Source organism: Notamacropus eugenii, chromosome 1 (genome assembly GCF_028372415.1).
Source record: "Notamacropus eugenii isolate mMacEug1 chromosome 1, mMacEug1.pri_v2, whole genome shotgun sequence".
In the NCBI taxonomy this organism is placed as follows: domain Eukaryota; kingdom Metazoa; phylum Chordata; class Mammalia; order Diprotodontia; family Macropodidae; genus Notamacropus; species Notamacropus eugenii.
Window position 1 is genome coordinate 161555400 of NC_092872.1, and position 6210 is coordinate 161561609.

Here is a 6210-nt window from a genome sequence, read left to right on the forward strand (position 1 = left end):
AGAGAGTAATCGTAGGGTCCATTTAGATTGCTAAAGACATTTGAAAGTATAGAATAAGCTTTTGTTCAGGTTGAACACAGTTGGAATAATATGTTATTCTTTCTCCTGGGCCTCTGATTTCCCTGCCCTATCTTTAACATGATTTTTCTTAACAGGGAAGCTCTTTCCTTTCCTGGTCCTGCTGGATATATAACAGATCTCATGAAAAAGACAGCTCCATTAGGGTTCACCACGAAACTAAGATAATCTTGGATGGCTGCTAGTTTGGGCAAGCACATGATAGCACGCTTTTAATCCTTATTTGGAATTGTCAGTTTTATATGTCACTTATTTCTCCCATAGTGTTGAGGTAACTCAAGATTCTTCACCTCCTGTATTTTTCACAGTCACAAACTGTATTAACTCTAGTGCCATGGAGTTCTGTATTAAGTAAATATGGAGGGGATCTGGTTTTATTCACTGTAGCCACCTCCCAATATATTTCTATAAGGACAGCATAGGATTTTATAGGGTACCTTTAAGTTTTATTACTCAGTAGAGATCACTATTAAAATGCTACTAAGAAGATTTTTACTAATGCTGAATCCAAAATATGCTGAAGACACAGTAGCCTTAAAATCACTTATTTCTATAAGTTTCAGGCAAGGTAGAAGAAAATACAATGGAGTTCTGTTTGGATAATGAAAGAAAAAGAAGAATGACATTATTTGTCCATTTTGATGACCAGAGAGGTTGGTGGTTAGCAATCAATTGCCACTAAATCAATTTTCTAAGAGAGTGTAGAATACAAAACCATCTGTGTGAATTGAACCAAGAAGAGCACACATATAAAGGGCAGAAAAATAGAATGTGTGTGTGTGTGTGTGTATGTATGTGTGTGTACTTCTCAAAACACTACTCTAGACCAAAGGTGGCTGGCATGGACGTTGGACATTAATCCCTAACAGAATACATAAATTAAAAACAACTCCCCAGTGAAAGTTAAACTAACTTTGGGAGTGTCTTTGTTTTCAGTTCTGTCATTGACATCTATCCTTATCCAATACGTGGAAAAGACAAGGGTTCAAAGACATGAGGACACATCTGATGAAAACATAGAAACTTCTTGACTGGCAGGCTTGCTTGCTAGCCATGGTGGAGAACAAAGAAATCTCTCTGTCAAAGAGAATCAAGAAACACAAGCAGCTTATATGAAAATATTCTTATGAAGAAACTTGAAAAGAGCTTCACACATAATAACAGCAGGGAGGATTCTGAGTGCCTTCAAAAGAAGTCTCATTAAAATGATGGATTATTAATGAGACAAAGGAGATCCAAGGCACCCTACCAGGAAATTTTTGTGATGATATATACCACAGCAATGTTCTTATATTTAGCCTACTGCATAATCTTCTAAATGATTTGGGTCTTCTAGTCACTATTCTTGGTTAGCACTAATGACAGTAGACCTCGAAAAGGGATTGTGTATTTCTGGAATAAACTAGATGCGCTAAGTCAGGACAGGTGCCCAGTGAGAGCTCAGGATACTCGTACCCTGGTTTTATGATTCAAGATTATGTTTGACTTAACTTCTAGCAGCTTCGTCATCATTTATTCATATCAACACCCCTATTCTTCATCAGAAAAATAAACACATTGGATTTTCCATACTTCAGTCTTCAAATACTCTTTCTATTTTGGCCTAAGTTATCACCTAGGCTTCTAAGTGGTGCAATGAACAGAGAACTGGACCTATAGGCATGAAGATATGAGTTCAAATGCAGCCAGAGGCACTAGATGTGCAATCTTGGGCAAGTTTTACTCTTGGCTTGTCTTCAAAGACTGAAAGTCATAGCTATGTTGATAAGTAAGACTAGGGACTTTTAGATGGTATCCATAGCTTCCATATTGTATGACATTGTAGTAAAGTGTAATATTCAGTCAGTCAATAAAAACATATTAAGCATTGAGGATACAAAGAAAGCAAAAAAGTAGTGTCTCTGACCACAAGGGATTTATATTCTAATAGGGGAGAAACAAAAGATGAAGTCTTTGGTCTCTTCAGGTTTCTTCAGGTTCTGCAGTCACTTTGCATACTTCTGGTTTTCAGCTTTGAGAGGGAAAATGGAAGATGCCAGTCTTCTTTCAAGTTGATGAAGGAAAAAAATTCTGGAAACTGGAATGAGAGAAACTGATAGTCTCTATTATGCCCCTGTTCTATACTGAAGATATAGGGGAACTTACTCTTGAGTGAGATATTGGACACTTAGTTGAAGTGAGTTGCCTTGTTCCCAGTGGCAGAACTCTTTCATTCTGTATCTAGGGTGTGTGTGTGTGTGTGTGTGTGTGTGTGTGTGTGTGTGTGTGTGTGTGCAACATATATATGTGTGTATATACATATATATGTGTGTAGGTATGTATGTATGTTATACATATATACAATACACTTTCTCTCATTTCTCTTTGGCTACTGAAATGGATAAGTGGGTTTCTCTACTCCCTTTTATATGGGATCTTTGTAGAACTGGTGTGTGGTGGGAACAGAGTCAAGCCTTAAATGTAAAACTTGAAGTCCTCCAGGTCCTTTCCCCATTGAAATAATAGTGATTGGAAGTTAGATTGCGCTTGAAAACCAGATCCCCTTAATAATCAATATTTAGGGGAGCAGAGATATGTAATTCTAGTCCATTATACCTCTCTATCTGACAAGATTCTGCCCCCATCCTCCTGCTTCCTCTCTGGCAGAAATTAAAGTCTCTCTTGGAGAAAGATAGAGAGAGAAAAGGATAGACTGCAGATGTCTGTTTGGCCTCCCTTTGAGCCACACAATGATAGGTGTGGGGGTGGAGGAGAAAAGCAGCTCTCAACACATGCACACTACATATATACAGTCACATTGTGTACATTAAATATAATTATCACATGTGCTATATTTATGAACTATTATATATTGCTGTGTATATATTCTACATTATATATTACATATATGAAAGGTTATCTCAGAGGGACAGAGGGAAAATATTAGCATTTGGAAGAACCATGACATGCCTCTTGCATTGAGATTTGAGCCAAGTTTTGAAAGTAGCCAAGAGGTACAGGTGAAGAGAGAGCATTCTCAGCAATGGGGACAGTCATCTAAAAACTTTGGAGTTGGGATATGTAATGCTGTGCAGGAGGGTCAGTGAGCAAAGTGTAAAAAGAGTAAAGTGTGAGAAGATTAGGAAGATGGGACCCAGTTCAACAACCAAGGGTGTAATCCCTAGGATGGCAAAGAATTTAGTAAGCAGGGTAATAAACTGTTGCAATTGGGATGATAGAGAGGTTTATCCATTTGAGGGCAATGTCACAGTGGTGCACCAAGGAGAATATTCAACAAGCATGAGGCCACTGCAAAGTAAAACTGCAGTTACACAAAGTTCACACTGTTCACTTTTGCAATTCATACCTGCATCTTTGTCAAGTCTTTTGTCAAACAAAGTCCCTTGACTTGTCAAGTCCTACTACCCTAGGTTTCAGAGATTTCGTGCAGCTGTTCTCTGAGATACCTCTAGGGACTTGTAAGTTCTCAGTTCTTCCAAAGTGGCACAATCAAGGGAGAGAAGTTTACTCCTCTCCTGGTCTGCACTCTGATCTGTGAGCAACCACAAGAACTCATTTCTGACCTGGAACTACCAGCAGAATTCCCTCTCTACAGCCACCACCAGCTCTGCCACACCAGTGCTCTTCCTCACTCCAGGACCATCTCTCAGGACTGAGACCCAGATCAGCAGGTCGATTCCCCCAAGGTCTTTAGGCTGGGGGCTCCAAAAGTAGAGGCTGCTGCTGCAGTGGCTGCCTCAGGACTGGGGTCGAATCTTGCTTCCCTCTCACTCAGGTGAGAGAGCTTTCTTACTGACCTTTGAAGCTGTCTTCGGAGTTTGTGGGTTGAGAAGTCTGGGAACCACAGCAGCTACTTGTGATTCCGAGCCTTGAAGCCTGTTCCAGTTATGTCTGTGCTTCTCAGCCTACACTGGACTATGCTCTGTTCTGAGCCCTGTGCAATAGACCTTTCCTGTCAGCTACCCAGGCTGTGTTGGGCTAGAAATCTGTTTTACTCTATCATTTAGTGGCTTCTATTGCTCTAAAATTTGTTTAGAGGCATTTTTTACAAGTATTTTGTGGGGTATGAGGGAAGAGCTAGAGCAGATCCACCCTTCTACTCTGCCATCTTGGCTCCACCCTTAACCCAGAGATTCTTAACATTTTTTATGTCATGGGCTCTTTTTACAATCTGGTAAGCCTGTGGGCCTCTTCTCAAAATAATGTTTTTAAATACATAAAATGAAATACATAGGATAACAAAGGAAACAAATCATATTGAAATGCAGTTATCAAACAATATTTTAAAAGCATGGACTTCAGGTTAAGAACCCCCTGTTCTAGATCCTAAGTTGAACTTGCATGGACTATCCCTATCTGGTAGATAAATATTCACAGGATTTGATCATGCTTATTCATGACAAATGAATGAAAGTTCTATCAATTTATCTGAGCACTTCTGGCAATGAGTTCACTTTAAATCTTGCTTTCTTTCGCAGCTGAGACGATGGTGGTCTTACCTGTGTTCTCTACTTGTTGTTTAATGTGTGAATAGGAAGGGTTGACTAGTAGTCTGAAAGTCCTGAGTTCAGTTGAACCCTGACTCCTAAAACCTGAGTACCATCAGGAGAAGGGCCAACCACAGTGATGAACAATCCCCTGTTACCATGGATATGATCACTACTGCCATCATCCTCATTCTCATCATCTTCATATTCTTCTTCTTCTTAGTAAAACATACACACACATATGTATGTATTTAAGGTTTGCAAAAATGCTTTTACCTTTTCTATTTCATATAACATGCTCAAAAACCCTCTGGGGTAGTTACCATTATTCCCATTTCATATCTAAGCAAACTAATTCACAGAGTAGTTAAGTGGCTTGTTCAGGTCGCACATGTAGTTCATGTCTGAATTAAGATGTAACTTCAAGTCTTCCTGTCTCCAATTCAGCACTCTATCTACTGTGTCTCACACATTATCTTATTTGATCTTGTCAATAACTTTGTAAGGTAGATCCTATCATTAGCTCCATTTATAAATGATAAGATTGTCCTGCAGAGAAGTTAAATGATTTTCCTAGAGTCACAAAGCTTGTAAATGTCTGAGGTGGGATTTGAAATTAAGTGTTTCTGACTCAAAATCCAGTGTTTTATTCACTATTGCAACATACCTTTCCATGGAAGCACCATTTTCTTCATCTGTTTCCCATCCTGGCAATCTTCACAGCCCATTCTGTGGACTACTTTTTCATGACCCTTGCACAAATATAATTTCAAAACTACTGGGCACTACAGATTCCAGCTATAATAGATTCAATGGCATCTGAAAGCTTTACAGACTTGGTTCTTACCTCAAAACACTTGCTTACTTCCAGTAATAGTTGAAACAAATGAAGGAGACCTATTCTGGTATGGAACTATCACTCAGGAGACTCAAGTCTTTGTCAAGTACATTTTCAAGTATTTTACCTGAATAAAATCCAGGGGTCTAGGAGGCTAGTTGTCTAGGACTGCGTTACCCATTGCATTGGAATCAAAGTAATATTCCACTCCCAGACAAAATGTGATCATTCCTTAAAGCAGACACATGGTACATCCAGCCACAGACTCTTGCCAGAACCAGGTCCTGAACTACTCCAGTAGAAGGATTTAGAGAACATTAACTGTTTGGTCCAGTCAGAGGAGTTACTTCTATCCAAGCTGCATGATTGTGCAGAATTCTGAATTCCAGAAGTTCTCACTCAGAAGAGATGTATCTGATGACTTGACAAGGCCAAAGATGATGATGCAGTGGAAGTTCTCAGGGGAGAAAACAGCAAAGATATTCATCTAGCTTCACAACTCTCCTGCTGGAGCCTTGGCACTATTTCTGAAGAAGAACAGCAGGATATTATTACTCTGTCATGACTATAGAGGTCTGAGTGCCCTCACCATCTGGGATCAGTACACCCTGCACTTGAGAGCTCATCTGTTGCACCAGGTGGCAGAGGGCACTGCTATTCATGAAATTAGACCATTAGGAAGTGCTAGTGTGTGTGTGTGTGTGTGTGCATGTGTGTGTGTGTGTGTGTGTGTGTGTGTGTGTGTGTGTGTGTAATATCACTTTATCTGGATATGGCAAAGTGATAATCTTACAGATCTGATACTTC